Source organism: Rana temporaria, chromosome 1 (genome assembly GCF_905171775.1).
Source record: "Rana temporaria chromosome 1, aRanTem1.1, whole genome shotgun sequence".
NCBI classification, from domain to species: Eukaryota; Metazoa; Chordata; class Amphibia; order Anura; family Ranidae; genus Rana; species Rana temporaria.
In genome coordinates, this window is record NC_053489.1 from 101,070,518 (window position 1) to 101,085,499 (window position 14,982).

The 14,982-nt window shown below is 46.5% G+C and overlaps 1 protein-coding gene across 1 annotated transcript in view; it reads left to right on the forward strand.

Annotated features, from left to right (window-relative positions):
- Positions 1 to 4,743: 4,743 nt before the first annotated feature.
- Positions 4,744 to 14,982, forward strand: part of GCNT4 (glucosaminyl (N-acetyl) transferase 4) — a 60,946-nt gene continuing 50,707 nt past the window's right edge. Inside the window, exon 1 of the mRNA XM_040341379.1 lies at positions 4,744 to 4,990. The gene's annotated coding sequence lies outside the window, so the exon portion shown is untranslated. The remainder of the gene's footprint in view (positions 4,991 to 14,982) is intronic.

Below are 14,982 nucleotides of genomic sequence, written 5' to 3' on the forward strand. Positions count from 1 at the left end.
CGGTTTTATATATGTTTACAAACTTACGAACCTTGTCTGCATCCCCACCCTTCCCCTCCACTGCCACATTTGGCACCTTGTGTGGGGGAGGGGGGAATGGGTACCTGGCCCTCGTCGCAGCCGACCCATTGAGAAAGCGCAGCACAATTCACACATGCGCAGAAGGAAACTGACAAGCTTGCCCCCCCCCCCCACCCCAAAGCACCTTGTCCCCATGTTGATGGGAACAAGGGCCTCTTCCTGACTACCCTGGGCTGTGGTTGTCGGGGTTTGCAGGCAGAGGACTTGTCGGAATCTGGAAGCCCCCATTAAGAAGGGGGCCCCCAGATCCCGCCCCCCATGTGAATGGGTATCGGGTACATAGTATCCCTACCCATTCACCAAAAAAGTGTAAAAAGTAATAACCACACGAGACAAATCCTTTATTTAAAAAAAAAAAGTGTCCCTCGATGTAAATCCAATGTCAATCACGCCGCCTGCCAACACGAAAAAAATAAAAACGCTCCGCCTCCTGGGAGGCCTCCCACTGTATGCCTGCTCCATGCTTTGACATTTCTTATATAGGCAAGAGGTGTGGCCACCTGGCTACATCAACCAGGGGCACGCCCCCTTCTGACATCATGTGACTTGTTAAAGGGGGCTTCCAGATTCTGATTCCGAGCCCCCCTGCCACTAAGCACCCACCCCCCCATGTTGAGACGCCTCTGCCACAGGCCCTCTCTAATTGCAGATACGGAGGCAACCCTCCTAGGTAAAGTTATGCCTGAATCTTCTTCTTAACGTCGCCAAGGTACCGACTGAAAGAGGAGTCAATCCTTCAGTGTCCGGTCACCTCGATCCCCGGTGGTTTGTCGAAACCCTATTGGACCGCCAGCCTCTCATTGGCGCTCCTCAGATGGACTCCCCACCGAACAGCTACACTCGCTTGGGATCTTCAAAAGTGGGAACCCAGTCGACCACTGGGTCCCCGTCCTGCTTAAATGCTCAGGACCAACTTAGGCCCGAAACCAGGAACACTGCAAAGCACGCACACTCCGGCCGGGTAGGCCATAACGCCGGAGCGCCGTGATGTGGCCACCCTGAAGGTGGGTGCCACATCGGAAGAAGACCCCGCCTCCATGGCGTCTGTTGTCGGGAAGGGGCCCTTGTCCTCATCAACATGGGGGCAAGGTGCTTTGGGGTGGGGGGGGCGCAGGGCCCCCCCTGCCCCAAAGCACCCGCCCCCCCCCCATGTTGAGGGCGGTATGCTCATGAAGGGGGAACCATGCCGTTTTTTTCATGCACAAGTCGTGTACAAGTCACATGCCAAAGTCGGATCTGTTAATATGGAATCCGACTTTGATCCTACTTCAGAAAAAAAGTAGTGCAGGAACTACTTTGAAGTCGGCATGACTTAAAGTCGTGCCAATATGAATGGTAGTCATTGAAAATCATGGAGAATAACTTGTCAAACGATTTTGCCATCCAAAATCGCGGTACAAGTCGTATGAGTGTGAAAGGGAACTCAGGGGACACTGCAACATATCCTAGCCATTCTCCTAGAGTAGAGTACACTCTAGACTAGTTATAGTATTATTATTTACATTGCAGTGGAACTGTAGGTAGTAGAAAAAATGGGCGAAAAGGCAGAATTTTTAATGCAGAAGAGACAGGCTTTTGCATTAAAATTACCTACCTGCCTGTGAGCTGTGCATGCACAGCTCTTGGTAGAAATTTGGGAATGCCAAAGCTGACGGAACTGTGCATGCCTCAAAGTGACATTATCCACAGCCAAAGAAAGTGTTCCTGCATTTGATACTTGAAAGCCAGCCACTCGAAGATGTCAAGGGCCGGTGGTAGGCTCTAGGACGTTGCATTTCTGGAGCCGAGGCGAGTATAGATCCGGGTTTAATGCTTAGATTGATGACTTTGCTGATTCATGAGTTAATCCCAGTCAAGTGGTATGGCACTCTAAAGCCTGGTAAACACTAGTAGTAATAGCAGGGCTGAATGGAAAAAAAAACTGACAGCTCAGGAGGAGCCACTGTACTAACTATCTGGTGTTAGTACAGTGATCTCCTCTGCTGTGCTATTGTGTTCCGACAGGGGGATTCAGGTCCTTGCTCTCAGCCATTAGCCGAGAGTGCTGATTGGGAACTGATCAGCAGACCTTATTTGGTCATGCCCCATCAACAGAGGCCGGCCAAATGGCCAGCTCCTGTCATGACTCCAGTACACACAGCCGAATGTTGGCCGGTTTCTATTGAACTGGCTAATGCTGCCTGACATTCTGCCCGTGTGTACTAGACTTAAAGTGATACTAAAGCTTTGTTTTAAAAAAACAAAACAAACATGTCATACTTTTTTTTTAATCCACTTTATTTTTATTGTTTTTTTTTTTCAATTTAATACATACATATGCCTATTCGGCATCCATTACACTTCTATTAAAGTACATTATACACATTTTTTTTTTCCATTCTCATAATATTCCAATGTACTACTCCCTTTTTTTTTTTTACGCCCAACCCCTCCCCCCCCCCCTCCCTATCCCCTGCACTCTAAACATGTCATACTTACCTCCACTGTGCAGCTCATTTTTCACAGAGTGGCCTGGGGGGCCGGTGACTGCAATGTGTTTTTTCACCTTAATGCATAGGATGCATTAAGGTGAAATAACACAAACCTTTACAGCCCCTTTAAGTTATCTTGGCATGGTGATTATACTGGTTACATTCTGTGGGGCAGATTCACGTAGAGCCGCGTAAAATTGTGGGGGCGTAACGTATCTGATTTACGTTACCCCTCCGCAACTTACACGGGCAAGTGCTGTATTCTCAAAGCACTTGCTCCGTAAGTTGCGGCGGTGTAGCGTAAATCGCCCGGCGTAAGCCCTCCTAATTCAAATTTGGATCAGGGGGGCGTGTTTTATGCAAAACTACTGTGACCCGACGTGATTGAAGTTTTTTCGGAACGGCGCATGCGCCGTCCGTGGAATTTCCCAGTGTGCATTGCTCCAAAGTATGCCGCAAGGACGTCATTGGTTTCGACGTGAACATAAATGACGTCCAGCCCCATTCACAGACGACTTACGCAAACGACGTAACTTTTTCAAATTTCAAGGCGGGAACGACGGCCATACTTAACATTGGCTGCGCCTCATATAGCAGGGGCAACTTTACGCCGGGAAAAGCCTAACGTAAACGTCGTAACTTTACTGCGTCGGCCGCGCGTATGTCTGGGAATTCGCGTATCTAGCTAATTTGCATACTTGACTCGGAATTCGACGGAAGCGCCACATAGCGGTCCAAAAAAAAAATGCAGTTAAGATCCGACGGCGTAAGAGACTTACGCCTGTCGGATCTAATGGATATCTGTGCGTAACTGATTCTAAGAATCAGGCACATAGATACGACGGCGCAACTCAGAGATACGACGGCGTATCTGGAGATACGCCGTCGTATCTTGGTTGTGAATCTGGGCCTGAATGTTTATTTATGCTCAAGCCACCATTTATCCTAACCTGTACCAATACATTGAGTTCATTTACCACTACACGGTCTTGTTTCTATTTCCTGGTGCTAATTCACAGCAGAGTTAAAGGTATCTACTGTATATTTGTGTTCTTATAATGGCTTGCAGTGACTTTCATTCAACCAGGAATGCAGGGCTGGCTGCGTGTGTGCCATGTATTCCAGGCTCTGCTTGCCCATATGTGGGCCCAGGACTGACATAGCGGGTGCTGGCGAATGGAGGGGAGGGAGAAGAATGGACACACGTCCGCTCTCCTCCCATTCTTGTTGGTGACTCAGAAAGCGACGTGTATGACGTCATTCCTGGGTCACCCTGTCACTTTCCCCAGCTAGCATAGCTGGGAAGAGATGTATTGCAACGCCATGTGTATTGTAATACAATCAGTGGGTGCCCAGAGGAGACATTGGGGGTCATAGACACATAACTCCCCCCTCCCCCCAAAAAAATGCCAAGGCACCCCACCCCCACATTTACTCACATACGAAAGTAAATGCATGCGCCAGTGGTGCCTATATGTGGAAATGTTGATTGCGATACACATGTTACATATCACCGTGCATGCCAGAGTGAGAGCAATAATTCTAGCACCAGAGCTCCTCCGTAACGTTAAACTGATGACCAATATGGGGGCTTTCGAAGCGTTGCCTATAGAAAAATCTAGTAGCATGTAGTGCACAAAGCGATTGGGCTATTCTCTGATGAGTGGCCACTTCTTCCACATATATACATAATCTTATGGACTATTATTGGTGGACTATTTTCACATTTTGCGGGTTTTTATGAAGATTTGATTTTACATTTAGGACTATTTTTCTATCTAATTTGGTTGTCTGATGACCATTTAGATTTTTCAATTACGACTAGCGCTGTCTTTATAGAAAATATAGGGTACTGAATTATGTCACCTTTTCACAGACGCACACAAATTTAAGGTTTGACATGTTGGGTATCTGTTTATTGCATTTGTTTGTCCTAAGACTCACTCTAGTGTGTTTTTTTCTGAAATGTTGCATTTCCTAGACCTATGCAGCAAACAAAAAAAAAAAAAAATCGGTCTTGTCTTTTTTTTGGTGGGGCTTCATAATTCTGCCTATAGGCTCCCGAGATGTAAATCACCCTGCAGATGTCAGAGGGGCTGAGGGTGTCCTTGGAGTGGAGGCACAGAACAGAGAACCCCAATTACCGAGCGGCTCCTGCAGGGGGGGGGGGGGCACTCCACATGTCAGAGGTCGGCCGGTAATGACATAAAGTTGGTGTGTGATTCCTGTACGATGTGATCGGGGGAGGAGAGAAGATCCGTTGTGTATATGATGGGGGATCCGCTTCTACTAGTTCCTCCTCCTCTCCCCAGTCATCCTGCCCCTTGTCTTCATCGTACAGCTCACACTCCTCCTGAGCTGTCACACCGCACAGCCGGCTGGGAGGGAGGACTCTGCCCCGGGCACAGCGATCCCAGCACGGAGCCCCGCACCGCCCGGTGAGTACTTTACATGTAGGTGGCCAGCTCCGGAGCAGCACCGCTACTTGGCATGTATGGGGAGGGAGGAGATACTGAGCGATCCGCACACTGCGGGCCTCCTATTCATAATGCACCACTTGTATGACAGCTCCGGACACATCGCTGGATTTACTAAAGGGGGAGCTATAGACGGTATGCAGGGCACCAGGGTACTTCAGTGGGAAGCAGGGCACCGGGGTACTTCAGTGGGAAGCAGGGCACCGGGGTACTTCAGTGGGAAGCAGGGCACCGGGGTACTTCAGTGGGAAGCAGGGCACCGGGGTACTTCAGTGGGAAGCAGGGCACCGGGGTACTTCAGTGGGAAGCAGGGCACCGGGGTACTTCAGTGGGAAGCAGGGCACCGGGGTACTTCAGTGGGAAGCAGGGCACCGGGGTACCTCAGTGGGATGCAGGGCACCGGGGTACTTCAGTGGGAAGCAGGGCACCGGGGTACTTCAGTGGGAAGCAGGGCACCGGGGTACTTCAGTGGGTAGCAGGGCACCGGGGTACTTCAGTGGGAAGCAGGGCACCGGGGTACTTCAGTGGGAAGCAGGGCACCGGGGTACCTCAGTGGGATGCAGGGCACCGGGGTACTTTAGTGGGAAGCAGGGCACCGGGGTACTTCAGTGGGAAGCAGGGCACCGGGGTACTTCAGTGGGTAGCAGGGCACCGGGGCAGTTCAGTGGGAAGCAGAGCATCTGGGTAGTTTATTGGGAAGCAGAGCATTGGGGTAATTCAGTGGGTAGCAGGGCACCGGGGTACTTCAGTGGGAAGCAGAGCATTGGGGTAATTCAGTGGGTATCAGGGCACTGGGGTAGTTCAGTGGGCAGCAGGGCACCGGGGTACCTCAGTGGGATGCAGGGCACCGGGGTAGTTCAGTGGGCAGCAGGGCACTGCTGTACCTCAGTGGGATGCAGGGCACGGGGGTAGGTCAGTGGGTAGCAGGACACAGAGGTAGGTCAGTGGGAAGCAGAGCATCGGGGTAGTTCAGTGTGTAGAAGGGCACTGGGGTAGTTCAGTGGATAGCAGGGCACTGGGGTAGTTCAGTGAGTAGCAGGACACTGGGGTAGGTGAGTGGGAAGCAGAGCACTGGGGTAGGTGAGTGGGAAGCAGAGCACTGGGGTAGGTCAGTCGGTAGCAGGGCACCGGGGTAGTTCAGTGGGTAGAAGGGCACCGGGGTAGGTCAGTGGGAAGCAGAGCATTGAGGTAGGTCAGTGGGAAGCAGAGCACCAGGATAGGTCAGTGGGAAGCAGAGCACCGGGGTAGGTCAGTCGGTAGCAGGGCACCGGGATAGGTCAGTGGGTAGCAGAGCACCAGGGTAGGTCAGTCGGTAGCAGGGCACCCAGGGCTGATCTGTGTTACCTTATGGGCATGAACAGCGGCTTGTTCTATGAGATGTCACCGCAGACCATGTGAGTGGAGGGTGATGGTGTCCTTTCTCAATCTCACATGCTTCTTCTTCCTGCAGCAAGGTGTATAGAAATATGAAAGAGTAACAGCAGAAAGAAACCAAGGATTATCTAGTCTTTTTTTTTTTATATAATATTTTATATAATATATTTTATATATATAATAATTTTGTATATATAATAAACCCCAAAACACATATTCAATAGACTGTTGTCCTTAGATGTAATGGCTGCATTATCTTTATTTTTTATGTCCCCCCCCCCCTTTACTTGTACTTGGTGATCAGTAACACAATTCCTGTCCTAGGGCTTCATTCACACTCTGAAGAGTCACCATTAGCTTACACAGGAAATGGTTGTCTTCTATGTGTCCCAGTCACACTACATCCCTGGTGTACAGTAAAAGGCAGCATGCCTGCATTTTTCCAAAGCACACTAGAGGGCGCTGCATGTCATCACACAGCAGAGGAATGCACCACGCTGCTGTGCAGTGACATGAATGAACCAACAGATTTACTGGCCGGGCCACCAAGTGAATCTAAAGTGAACAAAGAGAGCAAATGCAACCACCGCATCTAAGAATTGGTAAGCTGTAGTATATTACTATTTGTTTTAGAGAATCAACCAAGTTTTTGATAAAATAATACTTGCTACTGTAAGATTAGTTTGGAACTTTCCTTCTGCTAGTTTGAGGTCATATCCCCATCTTCTTGATCTTGACATCATATTTAATATACTTCCCTCCTGAACCTTATTCACATCCTTAATGTATCTAAAGGTTTTAGTCATGTCTTCCCCTTTCCATTATTTTCTACCTATAATATTCGCCTCCCACCATCCCTCTTCCACACCGCCATCTTTAAAGTGGTTGTAAAGGTTACGTTTTTCCCCCCTAAAATAATAAGCTTCATATACTTACCTGCACATAGCGGCCCCAATCCTCCACTTCTGGTGTCCCCTGCTGGCGCTCTTGGCTCCCATGTGTCTGCCACCATAACAAGCCGCTTGCTATGGAAGCAGACATGCAGGCTCAAATCGCTAAGATCCCTTTCACACTGAGGCGCTTTGCAGGCGCTATAACGCTAAAAATTGCGCCTGCAAAGCTCCCTGAAAGATCCACTTTTTCTCCAGTGTGAAAGCCCTAAGGGCTTTCACACTGGAGCGGTGCGCATGTAGGATGTTAAAAAAAGTCATGCTAGCAGCATTTAAACTTCAAAAACAATCATACATAAGTAGGGATGCACTAATACCATTTTTTTTTTTTAATAACGAGTACGGATGCTTTTTAATTTTTTTACATTTTTTAGTACTCACCAATACCAATTACCTATCGTAACTGTTTTGTCTACATTTTAGCTGTCAGCAATGTTACATAGCATTAAAAAGTTATTTACAAATGAAATAAAAATATAAATTGTGCTTTTTTTCAATGTAAAACGTGTAAATATATGTTAAAAGTATAAAAATATTCACAAACAAAGCAAACATTTTAATTATTAATAGTTTTTAAAATAGAAGTGTACCAAAAAAATCAACAGGAAAATGATAATGAAATGGAGAAGGAGAATGGTTCATTAAGGCTGATTAGAGTAAATTAAGGGTTAAAAAGCTAGCATACTAGCTCATTATGTGACACTTACCTGAAATCGAAGCCCCCAAAGTGCTCCTCATTCCCCGCCGCCGCCTTGTCCCCTCACAGATTCTTCCTGGTATCGGCGATCCGGCGTTGTGATTGGCCGGAGTGGTGATGACGTCACTGCCGCGCATGCACGTGGGACCGGCAGATCCCCGCGCATGCGTGGGAATTACGGCATTTACCCAAATTATGCCATTCAGAAAAACGGCACTCTCAGTGCGCCTGCGCCGCTGTCCACGGCTGTCTACGTAGTTTTGAGAGGAGTTTTTTCAGCTGTAAATATGCTCTAACTCTGATAAAAGCTATTTAGTGTTTATCTGCATTTTATTTAGGCATAGGCTTTTGTTGAAGTACAGTTTTGCAAAACAAAAAAAAGCTAAACACCGCAAACACTAAAAAAGGCTGCAAACTCATTCTACAGCTACAGATGTCTACAGCTAACGCTACTGCCATTTTTAAAACATCCAGTGTGCACGAGGCCTGACTTCATCTGTAGATCGATGTTCATCCCTTTGATCTGTAGATGAATTAACACAAAGATACAAAAATAAACAATGCTTCTTTTTATCTTTCTGTTTCAGTGGCTGAGCAATGTTGTTGGTAAACATTGCCTGGCTGCTTTTTTTCCCCAATTGCCGGGAGTTTGTTTAAACGTCAACTGTCAACCCTATCCCCTATCCCCACTGACAGCTGAATGAGTCATTGGTTGTTAAGGTCGCGGTCCCGTTTCTTAACAACCAATAATTGCTGGCTTTTTTTTTTACATTTTCAGCAGTCAGTGGGGGAATCCCGCTGAAAGAACCAAGCCTGAGGCCCCATACACACGAGAGGATTTATCCGCAGAAACCCATTTGATGGGATTTATCTGCGGATAGATTCTATGGTGTGTATGGGGCCTGAAGGTATCGGAAGGTAAAGTATTGGCGCATTTAACGAGTACGGATTCTCATGCAAATGCTTAGTATCGGCACTGATACCGGTATCGGTGTAACCCTAAAGATAAATGTACCATATAAATTTACAATAACTTTATGATTTCAAACCAAGTACTAACAAAAGCCTAATCCTAAGAAAATATGCACCAAATAAATGTGCTATGACTTCAAATATTAAAAGTGTGATTAACCTAATGTTATCATTGATACAATATATATATATATATATATATATATATATATATATATATATATATATATATATATATATGTGTATATATCAATTGTGCATTAGATGGGCACAGCACTGGATTGAGTGAGGACATCTGTAAGTGTTAAGAGGGACGAGGGGGTGATACTGCTACTGGGATATTTTTTTAGTTTACAGTAGTTGTAAACCCTTACATATAGCTAGTGAAATGACTGGCCTCGGGTGATCTGCAGAGGTGAACACATCCTCCTTCATAAGTTGTACCCTGTCACTATTGGTATCAGGAAAACTTGTCAGAAGTGCTAAAAGCAAAGAAACAAATCAGCAGACACAAGTTAAGAAAATGAGTGCTCTTGATTAGGACAAGTACACACTTTGGAGGTATATGTCTTGTTCATATTAAATGTCTGAGGTTTACAACTACTTTATTGCAAGGAATGCATTAAGGTTAAAAAAAATGTCTTGGCTTTAGATCCACTTATTGGTTGACCTAGATGGACTTGTGTCTATTTTTCAACCAGACTAACTGTGTAACTACCGGTATGTAAGTTTAAATATCCTTCGCAGAGGTGCTGCAAGTCTCTGCCAGGTATTCAAGATCCGCAGCATGCCTGCAAATGCGTAGGAGGGTTCCCCATGCATGCGGACAGATGCTGCTGGCTGCTTTCTGTATCAGGGACTTTGCAGAGACCCGCTGTATCTGTGCACATTTGCATAAATCCCTTGGGACTGGGATGGCAGGGGGCAGTGTTTTACTTAGGGGTACATGCACATCTTGACATTCCACACATGTGCACACGTAACAGATCTCTGCCAGGTCCCCAATGCCTTGAAGAGATCAGTGTCATGCAAGTGCACATGGAATCTTGTGGTGCGCAATGTGCCCCTAAGTATTACTGCCTCCTGGGATGTGACGTAGCAACCGTAGGAGGCAACAGGTTGTAACTACCGAATTCTCGTCTAGACAAGGAATGGAATGGTCCCACATCATTGGTGTCAGTGTGAGGAATAGAGCCCAATTGTTGATGTCAGTGGGAGGAATTATGCCCAACTGCTGGTGTCAGTGGAAAACATGGTGCCTTGTTGTTGGTGTCAGTTGAAGGAATAGTTCCTCTTTTCAGCATGAACAATAGTCCCTCAAGGGTCGCGTAAAGGCAAGCAAAGGGCCATCGTTTGATCAACTTGGGTACAACACCAGCCTGCCGAATCTACTTGCGATTATCGCTAGCAGTTGCTATAGCCACTAGCAATAATCACTGTCTTCTCCCGGCAGGAGGGATTTACACAATGGCTTGGCAGGAGGGATTTCCCTGTCATCACTGTCTTTGTTGATGGGGGACATGTGCAAATTTCATTCCTGCAACCCATGGTTGCAGGAAAGAAATTCACACTGTCTATAGCCTGCCCTAGACCCTTATTCCTCAGATCTTAATCCCTCAGACCTTCCTCCATTTGTGTTGTTTATCTTTGAATTCCTTCTCTTAGGTCGGGATCACACTGGTACAACACGACAGTCGAACGACTGTGGATCTGACTTTGCCCTGCGACTTCATGTCTGACTTACATCCGACTTTAATTAACTGGATTCGACTTTGATCCCAACAATACCAGGCTCTTTGAGTCAGGTATGAATCTTGAGGAGGAACCCCCACGCCACAATAAAAAAAAATGGTGTGGGATCCTCCCCAAAATTTATACCAGACCCTTATCCGAACACGCAACCTGGCAGGTCAGGAGGGGGGGGGCCAGAGCTCCACGTCCTGTCAGGGAGAGGAAACAGATGCTGTGTCCCTTGTCACCTCCCCCCAGGGCCGCTGATAAGCCAGTACAACTGGCCCTGTTGTAGCGGGCCCTGGCCAGCAGGGGCCCGGATGGCAACCCCCTTTATAAAATATATATATATATATTTTTATATTTTTTTATTTTATTTTTTATTGAAGGGTCAATTTTTTTTTCAAGGGGCCCGGAGATCCCCAGGGCCCGGGATGAAAACACCCCTTTTTTTAATAAAAAAATAAATACATTTTTATATATTTTTTTATTTCTTTTATATATATATATATATATATATATATATATATATATATATATATATATATATATATATATATATATATATATTATTATTAAAGGGCCCAGAGGTCCCCAGATTAAAAAAAAAAAATTATATTATTTTATTTCCTTTTTTTTTTCTTTTTATTTATTTTATATATATATATATATATTAAAGGGCTCGTGAGGTCCCCAGGGCCCTGGATGGCAACCCCCCCCTTTTTTTTTTGTTAATAAATGTTTATTTATTTATTTTATATATTTTTTTTTATACATTTTTTATTAAAGGGCCCAGAGGTCCCGGATGGCAACCCCCCTTTTTTGTAATTTTTTTTTATAAAAAAAAAAAAAAAATTTGTAAAGGGACCCCTCCGCTTCTCAATTCGCGGCAGCCCCCCCTCCCGCTTCTCAATTTCAGACGGCAGCACCCCCCGGTTCTCTGCTCCAGGGGGTCCATGACTGAAGCTGTGTAGGGGGTCCCATAATTCCTGATGGTGGCCCTGCCTCCCCCAGTCAGTCCCCCTCCCCCACAGTAAGAATCACTCCCAGGATACACATTTAACCCCTTCCTCGCCCCCTAGTGTTAACCCCTTCCCTGCTAGTCACATTTATACAGTAATCAATGCATTTTTATAGCACTGTTCGCTGTATTAATGTGAATGGCCTGAAAAAAGTGTCCGATGTGTCCGCCGCAATATCGCAGTCCTGCCAAAATTCGCAGATCGCTGTATTACTAGTAAAAAAAAAAATAATACAAAAAAAATGTCAGAATTCTATTCTGCCACTATAACTTTTGCGCAAACCAATCACTATACGCTTATTAGAAAGGTGTTGGTACTGTGCTGGTATATTAATGTGATATCAAAAAAATATATAAGAACATTTTTTTTTTAGTTTACCCAAAAAAAAAATATTTTTTTCTATTTGACCCCTATAGTGATATAGTGTTAGATCCAGTATAGTGATGTACGTGATGGGTCACTATAGAAACAGCTCTAGTGAACATATGTACTAGCGTGATGCTATGTGCATGTGCTGTGCCATCAAAAATAAATAAAAGAATAAATAAATAAATAAATATGGCTGCCCCAAATGATGTGCTTGTGAAACAATATTCCAAAGTGCTATAAGTAAGTCTATAAACTATTATGAATATACATGCACAAGTGTGCGAACATATAAATAATGAATAATATTATTAATATATACAAATAATAATAAAGTGCGTTGGTGCCAAAAATTAGTTTTTCACAATTCATGTGCATTCATGCTGCAACACGTCCCCAATTATGGGTAAGCGCCAGTTCACAAATTCCAGTCCAAACAGAAAGTGTTGCTGAGTTTAAATCCTGGTGCTATATTTCATGCATACAGGGTGCTGTCACTTCTTCCACCCGACAAAGATAAGTGCTACCACCACCAACTGCTGAAATGCAAACTCACCAGACCCCAGCTGGTAATGTGCCTCAAAAACGTATTCCGTTAAAGTTGGTGAGTCCTCTCAGGATGTTCCTCAATGCCTCAAAGAAACCAAGGGGCTCATCATGGTGAAATACGTTTACAAATATATTTATTTAAAATTCATAATAAAAAACTACTCACAAGAGAGGTGCTTTAAAACCAGCACCTGGTGTCTTTGGCAGTGTCAGTCTTTTAGACAGCCGCTGACCAGCTTATCGTACGGGTGCGTTCCTGGCTCCTGCTGTACCTGTGGTCTCACTGGTTAAAATTACACTCCCCCCTTGCGCTGTCCACATAGCTTCTTACGCGTTTCGCAGTTTTGCGTCTTCAGAAAAGCTTTTCTGAAGACGCAAAACTGCTTATTGCAATTTATTTATTTTTTTACCAAATTTTTATTTTAAATGGGATATTTATTTTAGCAAAAAGTAAAAAATATTGTGTTTTTTTTCAAAATTGTCGCTCTTTTTTTTGTTTATAGCGCAAAAAATAAAAACCACAGAAGTGATCAAATACCACCAAAAGAAAGCTCTTTTTGTGGGGAAAAAAGGACGTAAATTTTGTTTGGGAGGCACGTCGCTTGACCGCGCAGTTTTAATTAAAAGCGACGCAGTGCTGAAAGCTGAAATGTCGCCTGGGCAAGAAAGGGGGTATATGTGCCCAGTAAGCAAGTGGTTAACAAGCTAAAGACAATCAAAATTCATCTTCTGTCGATCTGTGTTAACCACTTCCGGACCGCCGCATGTACATATACGTTGACAGAATGGCACGGACAGGCACATGTACGTGCTCTGCTTGACGTGGGTCGGGGGTCCGATCGGGACCCCCCGGTACATGCAGCGGTTCCCGTGGCTTCAGGAGCGATCCGGGACGAGGGCGCGGCTATTAGTTTCTAGCCGCCCCCTCGCGATCGCTCCCCGGAGCTGAAGAACGGGGAGAGCCGTATGTAAACACGGCTTTCCCGTGCTTCACTGTGGCGGCTGCATCGATCGAGTGATCCCTTTTATAGGGAGACTCGATCGATGGCATCAGACCTACAGCCACACCCCCCTACAGTTGTAAACACACACTAGGTGAAGCATAACTCCTACAGCGCCCCCTGTGGTTAACTCCCAAACTGCAACTGTCATTTTCACAATAAACAATGCAATTTAACCACTAGCTGACGGCCGTACGACTTTGTACGGCCGCAGCGCGGCTCTCAATCTCTAACAGGCCGTCTTTTTACGGCCGCCCCTCTGCTCGTTCCCCGTGCGCGCTCCCGAGCGCGCAGCGGGGAACTGCTGTGCTGGCCGTGTCCCTTGGACACAGCCAAACACAGATCGCGGTAAATAGCCAATTGCAGCGGCTATTTACAGCGCGATCTGTGCGGCCAATAAGAGATGATCTCATATGTAAACATATGAGATCATCTCTCATTGCCGGCTCTCCCCTCCTCACACGCGCTGTCTGTGTGAGGAGGGGAGAGCCGGCAATGAGAGATGATCTCATATGTTTACATATGAGATCATCTCTCCAGTGCCACCACCTGTGCCCCCCACAGTACTACAGTGCCCCACACAGTACTACAGTGCCCCACACGGTACCCCCCAGTACTACAGTGCCCCTCACAGTGCCCACCACAGTGCCTGCCACAGTGCCCCCCCAGTACCACCGTGTGCCCCCCAATACCACCGTGTGCCCCCCAGTACCACCGTGTGCCCACCAGTACCACCGTGTGCCCACCAGTACCACCGTGTGCCCACCAGTACCACCGTGTGCCCACCTGTGCCTACCAGTACCACCGTGCCCACCAGTACCACCGTGCCCACCTGTGCCACCATGCCCACCTGTGCCCACATGTGCCCACCTGTGCCACCAGTACCACCTGTGCCCAGTGCCCATCTGCCACCTTAGTTCACATCTGCAATCAGTGCCCACCTGTGCCACCTTATCAGTGCCCACCTGTGCCACAGTCAATCAGTGCACATCAGTACCCATCTCATCAGTACCCATCTCAGTGCCATCTGTGCCACCTCATTAGTGCCATCTGTGCCGCCTCATTAGTGCCATCTGTGCCGCCTCATCAGTGCCCACCTGTGTCCACCAGGACACAGGCCTCATCGGTGCACATCAGTACCCATCTCATCAGTACCCATATCAGTGCCATCTGTGCCGCCGCAGTGCCATCTGTGCTGCCTCAGTGCCATCTGTGCCACCTCATCAGTGCCATCTGTGCCACCTCATCAGTGCCATCTGTGGGCATTCCTGGCTTGTTAGGGTCTCAAGAA